Genomic DNA, 12,433 nt, shown 5'->3' on the forward strand with positions numbered 1-12,433 from the left:
TGGAATGAAACCTTCGGGAGAGTTATTTTTGGAACAAACATGATCCAGAGGACTTGGAGTGGACGTCAAGAAATCAACAAGGAGGCCACGAGGCAGGGAGGCGCGCCCCCACCCTCGTGGGCCCCTCGTGGCTCCACCGACCTACTTCTTCCTCCTATATATGTCCACATACCCCGGAAACATCCAGGAGCACCACGAAACCCTATTTCCACCACCGCAACCTTCTGTACCCAAGAGATCCCTTCTTGGGGCCTTTTCCGGAGCTTCTCCGGAGGGGGAATCGATCATGGAGGGCTTCTACATCAACACCATTGCCTCTCCGATGATGTGTGAGTAGTTTACCACAGACCTTCGGCTCCATAGTTATTAGCTAGATGGCTTCTTCTCTCTATTTGGATCTCAATACAATGTTCTCCTCGATCTTCTTGGAGATCTATTTGATGTAACTCTTTTTGCGGTGTGTTTGTCGAGATTCGATGAATTGTGGGTTTATGATCAAGTTTATCTATGAATAATATTTGATTCTTCTTTGAAATCTTTTATGTATGATTGGTTATCTTTGCAAGTCTCTTTGAATTATCAGTTTAGTTTGGCCTACTAGATTGATCTTTCTTGCAATGGGAGAAGTGCTTAGCTTTGGGTTCAATCTTGCGGTGTCCTTTCCCAGTGACAGTAGGGGCAGCAAGGCACGTATTGTATTGTTGCCATAGAGGATAAAAAGATGGGATTTATATCATATTGCTTGAGTTTATCCCTCTACATCATGTCATCTTGCCTAATGCATTACCCTGTTCTTATGAACTTAATACTCTAGATGCATGCTGGATAGAGGTCGATGTGTGGAGTAATAGTAGTAGATGCATAATCGTTTCGGTCTACTTGTCGCGGACGTGATGCCTATATACATGATCATGCCTAGATATTCTCATAATTATGCACTTTTCTATCAATTGCTCGACAGTAATTTTTTCACCCACCGTAATATTTATGCTATCTTGAGAGAAGCCACTAGTGAAACCTATGGCCCCCGGGTCTATCTTTTATCATATAAGTTTCCAATCTATTTTATTTTGCAATCTTTACTTTCAATCTATATCATAAAAATACCAAAAATATTTATCTTATTATCTCTATCAGATCTCACTCTCGTAAGTGACTGTGAAGGGATTGGCAACTCCTTTATCGTGTTGGTTGCGAGGTTCTTATTTGTTTGTGCAGGTATGAAGGACTTGCGTGTAGTCTCCTACTAGATTGATACCTTGGTTCTCAAAAACTAAGGGAAATACTTATGCTACTTTGCTGCATCATCCTTTCCTCTTTACGGGAAAACCAATGCAGTGCTCAAGAGGTAGCAAGAAGGATTTCTGGCTCCGTTGCCAGGGAGATCTACTCACAAGTCAAGACATACCAAGTACCTATCATAAACTCTTACCCTCGCATTACATTATTTGTCATTTGCCTCTCGTTTTCCTCTCCCCCACTTCACCCTTGCTGTTTTATTCGCCCTTTTTTTCGTTCGCCTCTTTTTGTTTGCCTCTTGCTGCCACCATGTCTGAAATTGGGGAGGTTATCATTGATAAGGATAGTGGTAATAACATGGAAAACTTTGATGCTTTTGTTGATCCTCCTGAAGAACCTACTATTTTATACACTAAAAAGTTTCAGATTGGTAGTGGTAATATTATTGGAAAAGGAGTTATTTAAGATTTCTTTACTTGTGCCGGTGCTTTACCTACTATGGGAGGATCTATTCTCCATAGAACTAGTAGTTTTGCCGATGCTATTGCTTTGCTCATAGTTGAACTTGAAAGACAATTTATTCATATGCACCCTTGCATCCAAAGGACTTTTCTAGAATTTTCTAACATTGAGCACTCTTCTGTGAAGCGAGCAGCTACTATCTTCTTAGCTCATGAGTTCAGATTTATAATGAAAGAAGGTAATGAAATTTTTGCGCATTATAGGGTGGACGCTGGCCGTCCTCCCATAGAAGCAATCCTTTTTTATCAAGAAGACATAATGCGCTTACGATCCTTAGATCATGTTGCTTTTAACGAAAACCTTAGAAAGAAGGTTCCTACCGATGTTCTTGTTGACAGTATTTCTGAACTTAATAATAATTTTTCCATCCAAAATAATGGGTTGGGTTTTCCCCGTGAACAAAGGCTCATGACTTTTTGCCAAAAGAATGCTTATAATGATGAACTGGTTGTGCAATATGAGGGGCCAAAGGAGGAACCAATACCTCCTGAGCTTGATCTTGGGGACTTTTGTCCCATTAAATTTAGCCCTTTTGATTCCTTTTGCTTGCCACAAAGAAAGCTTTCTGCTGAACATAGGGAGTATGAGATGAGTTTTCACGATCTACCTTATCATTATCATGGCAATACTTAGATCTATTCTTGCTTTTATGCCTAGCTAGGGGGGTTAAATGATAGCGCTTGTTGGGAGACAACCCAATTTTATTTTTGTTTCTTGCTTTTTGGTTCTGTTTAGTAATAAATAATTCATCTAGACTCTGTTTATATGTGGTTTTATGCTTTTAATTAGTGTTTGTGCCAAGTAGAACCACCGGGAAGACTTGGGGGAAGTTTTTGCGATCTTGCTGTAAAAAAAGAAACTTTAGCACTTACGAGATTTGCTGCCATTTTTTACTGGAGAGTGTGATTAGGCTGATTCTTTCTGAAGATTATTAATAGATAAATTCCTCACGTCCAGAAATTTATTTCAGAATTTTTGGGGTCACACAAGTATTCGAAACCTACAGATTACTACAGACTGTTCTGTTTTTGACAGATTCTGTTTTTCGTGTGTTGTTTGCTTATTTTGATACATCTATGGCTAGTATCGGAGGTTATGAACCATAGAGAAGTTGGAATACAGTAGGTTTAACAACAAAATAAATAAAGAATGGGTTCATTAAGTACCTTAAGTGGTGGTTTGTTTTCATATACTAACAGAGCTAATGAGATTTTCTGTTTAAGTTTTGTGTTGTGAAGTTTTCAAGTTTTGGGTAAAGATTTGATGGATTATGGAATAAGGAGTGGCAAGAGCCTAAGCTTGGGGATGACCAAGGCACCCCAAGGTAAAATTCAAGGACAACCAAAAGGCTAAGCTTGGGGATGCCCCGGAAGGCATCCCCTCTTTCGTCTTCTTCTATCGGTAACTTTACTCGATGCTATATTTTTATTCACCACATGATATGTGTTTTGTTTGGAACGTCTTGTATGATTTGAGTCTTTGCTTTTTAGTTTGCCACAATCATCCTTTCTGTACACACCTTTTGGGAGAGACACACATGAATTGGAATTTATTAGAATACTCTATGTGCTTCACTTATATCTTTTGAGCTAGATAATTTTGCTCTAGTGCTTCACTTATATATATTGTAGAGCACGGTGGTGGTTTTACTTTATAGAAATTATTGATCTCTCATGATTCACTTATATTATTTTGAGAGTCTTTTAGAATAGCATGGTAATTTGCCTTGGTTATAGAATTAGTCCTAATATGATAGTCATCCAAGATGGGTATAATAAAAACTGTCATAAAAAGTGCATTGAATACTATGAGAAGTTTGATACTTCATGATTGTTTTGAGATATGAAGATGGTGATATTAGAGTCATGCTAGTTGAGTAGTTGTGAATTTGAGAAATACTTATTCTAAAGTTTGTGATTCCCGTAGCATGCACGTATGGTGAACCGTTATGTGATGAAGTCGGAGTATGATTTATTTATTAACTGTCTTCCTTATGAGTGGCGGTCAGGGACGAGCGATGGTTTTTTTCCTACCAATCTATCCCCCTAGGAGCATGCGCGTAGTACTTTGTTTCGATGACTAATAGATTTTTTCAATAAGTATGTGAGTTCTTGATGACTAATGTTGGGTCCATGGATTATAGGCACTCTCACCCTTCCACCATTGCTAGCCTCTCTAGTATCGCGCAACTTTCGCTGGTACCATAAACCCACCATATACCTTCCTCAAAACAGCAACCATACCTACCTATTATGGCATTTCCATAGCCATTCCGAGATATATTGCCATGCAACTTACCACCGTTCCGTTTGTTATGACACGTTACATCATTGTCATATTGCGTTGCATGATCATGTAGTTGACATTGTATTTGTAGCAAAGCCACCATTCATAATTCTTTCATACATGTCACTCATGAGTCATTGCACATCCCGGTACATCACCGGAGGCATTCACATAGAGTCATATTTTGTTCTAAGAATTGAGTTGTAATTTTTTAGTTGTAAGTCAATAAAAGTGTGATGATCATCATTATTAGAGCATTGTCCCAAGTGAGGAAAGGATGATGGAGACTATGATTCCCCCACAAGTCGGGATGAGACTCTGGACAAAAAATAAAAAAAGGAAAAAAGAGGCCATAAAAAGAAGAGAAAAGTCCCAAATAAAAAAATGAGAGAAAAAGAGAGAAGGGACAATGTTACTATCCTTTTACCACACTTGTGCTTCAAAGTAGCACCATGATCTTCATGATAGAGAGTCTCCTATGTTGTCACTTTCATATACTAGTGGGAATTTTACATTATAGAACTTGGCTTGTATATTCCAATGATGGGCTTCCTCAAAATGCCCTAGGTCTTCGTGAGCAAGCAAGTTGGATGCACACCCACTTAGTTTCTTTTGTTGAGCTTTCATACACTTATAGCTCTAGTGCATCCGTTGCATGGCAATCCCTACTCACTCACATTGATATCTATTGATGGGCATATCCATAGCCCGTTGATACGCCTAGTTGATGTGAGACTATCTTCTCCTTTTTGTCTTCTCCTCAACTACCATTCTATTCCACCTATAGTGCTATGTCCATGGCTCACGCTCATGTATTGCGTGAAGATTGAAAAAGTTTGAGAACATCAAAAGTATGAAACAATTGCTTGGCTTGTCATCAGGGTTGTGCATGATTTAAATATTTTGTGTGATGAAGATAGAGCATAGCCATACTATATGATTTTGTAGGGATAACCTTCTTTAGCCATGTTATTTTGAGAAGACATGATTGCTTTGTTAGTATGCTTGAAGTATCATTATTTTTATGTCAATATTAAACTTGTGTCTTGAATCTTTCGGATCTTAACATTCATGCCACAATAAAGAATATTACATTGAGAATTATGCTAGGTAGCATTCCGCATAAAAAATTCTATTTTTATCATTTACCTACTCGAGGACGAGCATGAATTAAGCTTGGGGATGCTTGACACGTCTCCAGCATATCTATAATTTTTGATTGTTCCATGCTATTATATTATCTGTTTTGGATGTTAATGGGCTTATTTATACACTTTTATATTAGTTTTGGGACTAAGCTACTAACCCAAGGCCCAGTGCAGACTGCTGTTTTTTTTTCCTATTTCAGTGTTTCGCAGAAAAGGAATATCGAACGGAATCCAAACAGAATGAAACCTTCGGGAGAGTTATTTTTGGAACAAACGTGATGCAGAGAACTTGGAGTGGTCGTCAAGAAATCAATGAGGAGGCCACGAGGTAGGGAGGCGCGCCTGCCCCCTGGTCGCGCCCCCACCCTCGTGGGCCCCTCGTGGCTCCACCGACCTACTTCTTCCTCCTATATATATCCACATACCCCGAAAATATCCAGGAGCACCACGAAACCCTATTTGCACCGCTGCAACCTTCTGTACCCAAGAGATCCCGTCTTGGGGCCTTTTCCGAAGCTCCATCGGTGGGGGAATCGATCATGGAGGGCTTCTACATCAACACCATAGCCTCTCCGATGATGTGTGAGTAGTTTACCACAGACCTTCGGGTCCATAGTTATTAGCTAGATGGCTTCTTCTCTAGATCTCAATACAATGTTCTCCTCGATCTTCTTGGAGATCTATTTGATGTAACTCTTTTTGTGGTGTGTTTGTCGAGATCCGATGAATTGTGGGTTTATGATCAAGTTTATCTATGAACAATATTTGAATCTTCTCTGAAATCTTTTATGTATGATTGGTTATCTTTGCAAGTCTCTTCGAATTATAAGTTTGGTTTGGCCTACTAGATTGATCTTTCTTGCAATGGGAGAAGTGCTTAGCTTTGGGTTCAATCTTGCGGTGTCCTTTCCCAGTGATAGCAGGGGCCGCAAGGCACGTATTGTATTGTTGCCATCGAGGATAAAAAGATGGGATTTATATCATATTGCTTGAGTTTATCCCTCTACATCATGTCATCTTGCCTAATGCGTTACTATGTTCTTATGAACTTAATACTCTAGATGCATGCTGGATAGCGATCGATGTGTGGAGTAATAGTAGTAGATGCAGAATCGTTTCGGTCTACTTGTCGCAGACGTGATGCCTATATACCTGATCATGCCTAGATATTCTCATAATTATGCACTTTTCTATCAATTACTCAACAGTAATTTGTTCACCCACCGTAATACTTATGCTATCTTGAGAGAAGCCACTAGTGAAACCTATGGCCCCCGGGTCTATCTTTTATCATATAAGTTTCCAATTTATTTTATTTTGCAATCTTTACTTTCAATCTATATCATAAAAATACCAAAAATATTTATCTTATTATCTCTATCAGATCTCACTCTCGTAAGTTACCGTGAAGGGATTGACAACCCCTTTATCATGTTGGTTGCGAGGTTCTTATTTGTTTGTGTAGGTACGAGGGACTTGCGTGTAGTCTCCTACTGGATTGATTCCTTGGTTCTCAAAAACTGAGGGAAATACTTACACTACTTTGCTGCATCACCCTTTCCTCTTTAAGGGAAAACCAACGCAGTGATCAAGAGGTAGCAATGAGCTAAGCTTATGTCGATCTTCCTCATCATATCATTCCACCTTGAACAACGAGCTTGGTTTCGAGTTTGTGTCGTACCCTTGGTTCCAATAACCTTTTGCTTCACCATTCCTTTGACTTGATGTCATCGCTGATCGATTACATCTTAAAATCTCTTGACAAATGTGTCATGATCATCATCAACATTCCGAGCTCTTCCAATATATCTATTGAATCCTTCATGGGAAATACCATCCTTGTCCCTTGGTAATTTGTGTTGTCATCGACTACTTCCTTGCGTTCTTTCCAACACAAACTTGTTAGTGTTGTGGCTATACCTTGAGTTCCTGGCTATCTAGCTTATCTTATGTCCTACCTTGAAGTAATACCATCTTATATATCAAGAATGTTGTGAGAATTTCACCACCTCTTAAGAATTCTTGATACAATTGATACATCTCGCCATCTACATTCATCTCTTGGTCCCCATGTTGTTTCCAACCAGTATACGGACGATTGGACCGTGATGTGTAAAGTTCAAAATTGCTAGCAACCTTATTGCTTGGAAGATAACGAATGATAGTTCCATTCCTTGTGTATCTGTTATTGAATCACCATTCTAAACATTGATCATGCTACCTAAGCCCATATTGTGGGTCCACCTTTCAACCAATTGTTAATTGTGTATGTTTTTCCTCGAGCATACATCATTATACCATTTGATTTGACATATGTTATCTCCTTGTTCACATAATTATGGAAATCCATCTTGTTGGAAGTCTCGATGAATTGTCTCTGAAAAAAATCAGCCAGCTCCTCATCCTCTCCTTGGTTTATTAATGAACTATTGTTTTGGAACTCGCTCCCATAGTTCATTTCCCTAGAATCTTACAATGTCATCTCGAAAATTTGTGTTGCACCTTTCTTCCCAGGCATCCTGAGTCCGAGTTATCCTAACACCAATCAGATCTGAATCTCGGTCAGATATGATGGTTGGAACATATTTCCAAGAGTTATAAAATTGGTCTTTAGGTGACCCGGTAAGGTGATGCCGTGCCTAGCACACCTGGCCGGAGGCCCTATTGTTATGATTCCTTCTCAGCAAGGTTATCCATTCTTCCATGAGGAAATTGTAAGACTTATTCTATAAGTTGTTCGTGATGGATTCTTTATATATCCAAAGTCTGATCTTTACCCAATGACCATGTCAATGCTATCTTGAAGCATGTCTGTGGTACTCCGATTTTCAACAAGAACATTTGAAGCCCAATGCTAAATGCTTCATGCTCAATTATCCAAACACCACTGTATGGGTAATGTCATGAAATTTCTCTCACCTTACCTAAAGAGTTTTCTACATTATATCCTGTCATGGATATCATGCTCTGCCTGTGCTTGGGAAGGATATACCCTTGAATTATGTGTTTAAACACATTTTCCTTTCCATTGTTCTGTTTAATCTGATGATCACCTTTTCCATTCCATTGTTTTGTTTAACCTTACTAGGTGATATATATGATCTAAGCAGTAATATCCTCCTGCTTATGTAAACACCTCGGTGTACAATTCTGTCAGCAAGGCCCTGTTACTATTGTTGATTACATTCTGGTAGCCACAGATGGACGAGAACTTTACCTAATGGTCCGCCTCGTTCAACGAGTAGGAAAATGGTTCTCTTCGTCCCTTGCCCTTTGTACCGACATTGTTGCCGACATAACTGACAGGCTACCCTCTGACATGCCTTACTATAATGACTGTGCAAGATGTTACCACCCTTCCTACTTTAACCCACATGGTGGGCCCATAACCCACAATTTCACAGGATCGAAACCTGACTCTCCTATACACCCCCTATTCCCATAGTTATTCCTCACGTGTGGCCTCGTATGGGATTCACGAGCCACCTTCCGAGAGATCATCAAATCTGGTATCAGAGACAATACGTATTCCCGTTGCTTTGAGCCCCTTTCACACCCTGTTTCAGGCATCGAACGATTGCCTGCCCGCTCGAAACTTCCCATGATACCTCCTTACTTTGCTCTCAATGTTTTATTAAGTTTCAATTCGAGAGTTACTTTCCTCCACCTTCCCCGATGTTATCGACCAGATGGTCAACCTTGCAGAGGTCCGTTCTCCCGGAGTACCCACCCTTTATTCTTTCGTAAGTACGATGGAGTTCCCGAAGAAAGGATGCCAACTTCATCATGATGACCTGAAGCAGAGGAATGAAGACATAAATGAGAAGGAACAACCTCTTTGAGAAGAGCAAGCAAGAGCAAGAAGACTCGATAGAATTTCGTAGTCAGAACATTCCCCCTTACTCCATCTCTTAAATCTTGGGACGAGATTTCTTGTAGTGGAGGAGAATTGTGACGCCCGGATAATTAAGCTATAGAAATTCCATGCTAATGATGCCACGTCACCTCGGTTAATGTTGTTAATCTTGCGTTAGTTTGAAACCGCTTCAAATTCAAGTTAAAATTATAAGTGTATTAATAAAATTCTCAAGTATGAAAACTAAAGTGTTCGAAATGTGGAAAATAATTCATAGTCAATATTGGTGGAGAAGCCAACATTTTACAAAAAGTTTAAATGCCCTAAACTATTCAAAACTGTGGCAAACATCCGCAAATTTTGCCATTTCTATTTAAACAAAATTTCAAGTGAATTCAACTACCTCTCAAAATTTTTGTGGCAGTGCCTAAAAATGCAACACCAATTTTGGACCAAGTTCCATATTTTGCAAAACTCATTTGATGGCTTAGTTAAATACAAACAGTGCATATTAAAAGAAAAAGCAGAAAACAGAAAAGTTTTAGAAAAGGAAAATCGGTTGAGGAACTGCTACTGCTGCACTGGGCCCTAGTGGCCACAGTGCAGACCCAGCCCACCAAGAGCCATCCTCCTCCTCCCCGTTCACAAAGGGGGTGGTGGCACGCATCCGAGCCACCATGGCCACGGTTGTGGTGCGTGGCGACCATCCCGCGGTTCCCCGTCGCGCATAAGGCCAGCCCCTGCCCGTCTCTCCCTCCCTGGAACCCTAGACCGCCCCACTCTTCCTCTCGCCCGCTCTCTCTCTTGATTTCGGCGGCGCCTGAAACCTCTGACGCCATGGCTGACCCCGTCCACGCGACAACCTTCGTCCCCAAGGGCTTGGAGCTTGTCCAGGAGCTCCATATGCCTCCGCTTCTTCATCCACGAGCATGGCCTCGAGCTAGGCTCCACTCCGTCATCTGTAACAGTCTGGATTTTTGCCCTTTTCTTTTTCCTTTGATTTTCTTGGATTTCCTGTTTTGTTTTGATTTTCTGTGGCTATGTGGTTCTGAAACTTGGGAAGATCATGTCTTCCAAGGTTTTATAGTGGCTTGTCACCCTCATCATCATCCCAAGATCATGTCATTTCCATCCTTGACCTAACCCAAAATTCTTTTGTTGGGAATATTCCTTTTCTGATAAAGGAATAACCCTTAAAACCCTAGGTTGTGAAGCAACCTATATTTCTGTCACTCCTAAAATTCCCAAATAATTCTCATAAATTTTTGGGTAATATCTTTCTCAAATATGGCAAAATATATCATTGGCCATGTTTCCCATCATGCTCAATAAATTCTTTTCCTATTCTGTCCTAAATGGCACTTTTAAAAGGAAGTGCTATTTATATTAGCTTGATTTACCCCAAACTTCTTGGACAGCTTTTTCCTGTCCATATCATTGGCTCATGCCAAAATTCAACTCAATTTGCCTAGTAAATATTCCTGAGCAATTTTTCAAAGTTCCTGTCTGAGGGAAGTGATTGTGAAGGAAGTACAATCTAGGCATATCCAAATGAGTTGCAATTTTTCAAGGTCCTTCCTATGATCAAATCATGAATCTCCACCAAATATGAGCTCATGTAACTCATCTAGGTGAGCCCAGACCCAAATCTTAGTTTTTGGTCAGATTTTCAGTTTGTGAAGCAACTATATTTTATATTGCTTCAATTGAGCTGAAAATTTACCAGGACATGCTTCTACCCATATACACTCCCTCCACCAAGTTTTACCTCAATTGGTTAATCTAATTTCCCTAGGTAATTTTTCCAAGTTTCTGTCCAGAATGAAGCTTTGTGAAGCAAGTGCCACTTTGGTATTTCCAAATGGCATGAAACTTTTACAGAAGCTTCATATCATCATATAACCCCTCTATGCCAAATTTACGCTCACAGAGCTGAAGTATGTGAGTGTATCATCCTAATATCTAATTCTGGCCAGTTTTGCACTTTCTACAGCAACCCCCATCTAAACTCCTCCTCTTAGTCTGATTTTTGGTGATCAGCATCACCATAGTATGTGATCATCATCAGACAAACTAGTTACCATGTTATATAGCTGGTTTAACCACAGAGAGTTACAAACACCTTCTTACTGATTTACTTTTGGAGCTAAGTGCAAATCTCTTCTTTGCCCCTGGACTGATTTATTTCCTCATTTTGACTGAGGGCACCAAGGTCCATCCACTAGACATGGTTGGCCACACCAAAGAGCGCCGCTTGCGCCAGTGCGCGTGGTGATCACGCTGGCGTCATGGCTGCAAGCGTGCTCTGGCTTGTTCCGGCCACTATGCTCATCTCCTCCCTCCTCATCTCGACCTCAAACCTTGCCCAGGAGCTTGCCCGTGCTCGACTGCATCACCCTGCATCAATTCCTTGTCGTGGTTCACCATCAATGCGCCGCTAGAATAGTGCTCGTGCCATGCCCTGCCCCTAACCTCCATTAGAGCACTGCTCAAGCTCACTAGCGATGCTCTAGACGTCTCCCCTCGGCTATATAAGGCATGCCCGAGCCCTCCTACAGCTCACCCATCCCTCCCTCGCCTCATTTGGTCACCAGGATCGCCTCATCTCGCCGGAGTTCGTCGCCGTCCACCATGGCCGCCTCGGCCTCGGCATGATACACTACAAAAAAAGACACATCCGTGAAATTTTGGGCCGAACGAATTTTTTTCTATCATACATATGACACTTCTATGATGATAATTGTGACAAAACCCGGTATCATCATAGATGTGGTGGGCTCCTACTTCTATGACAAAAAAACATGACAGAAAATGGGCTTTTCATCCTGGGTGTGCCGGAGACGCAACTGCATGACATTCTTTGGCCCGTCCATGACGGAAAAAACCATGGTAGAAGCGAGGGGGAGGAAAATTTCGGGGAGTTCCCGGTTACGGTGGGAGGTCGGGGGCCGAGCGATGCACGTTTCTCTCGTACACGTACGCGCGTGTGTGCGAGGCGTTGGCTCTAACTAAACCCGAGCGAGGCGGTGGGCTCTAATTGAACCCGATCGATTGCACTGCAGGCTATGCGTTACTGAACCCGATCGAGCGATTCCTTCGCTACTGCTGCTAACTGAAGCTGATCGATGCTGCCTCTGGGATGAACAGTGAGCGTTGCGGGGGGGGGGGGGGGGGGGGGGGGGGGGGGGGGGGTGTTGGATGAACAGTGAGCGGTGGCGTTGCCTCTGGATGAACAGGACCCCGTGGTGCGGTGGAGGGCTGGATGAACAGTAGACGGTGGAGGGGTGCCCGTGGAGGGGTGGTTGAACAGGACCCCGTGGTGTGGAGGGCTGGATGAACAGTAGACGGTGGAGGGGTGCCCGTGGAACAGGACCCCGTGGTG

The sequence above is a fragment of the Triticum urartu genome, chromosome 2, assembly GCF_003073215.2.
Source record: "Triticum urartu cultivar G1812 chromosome 2, Tu2.1, whole genome shotgun sequence".
NCBI lineage: Eukaryota > Viridiplantae > Streptophyta > Magnoliopsida > Poales > Poaceae > Triticum > Triticum urartu.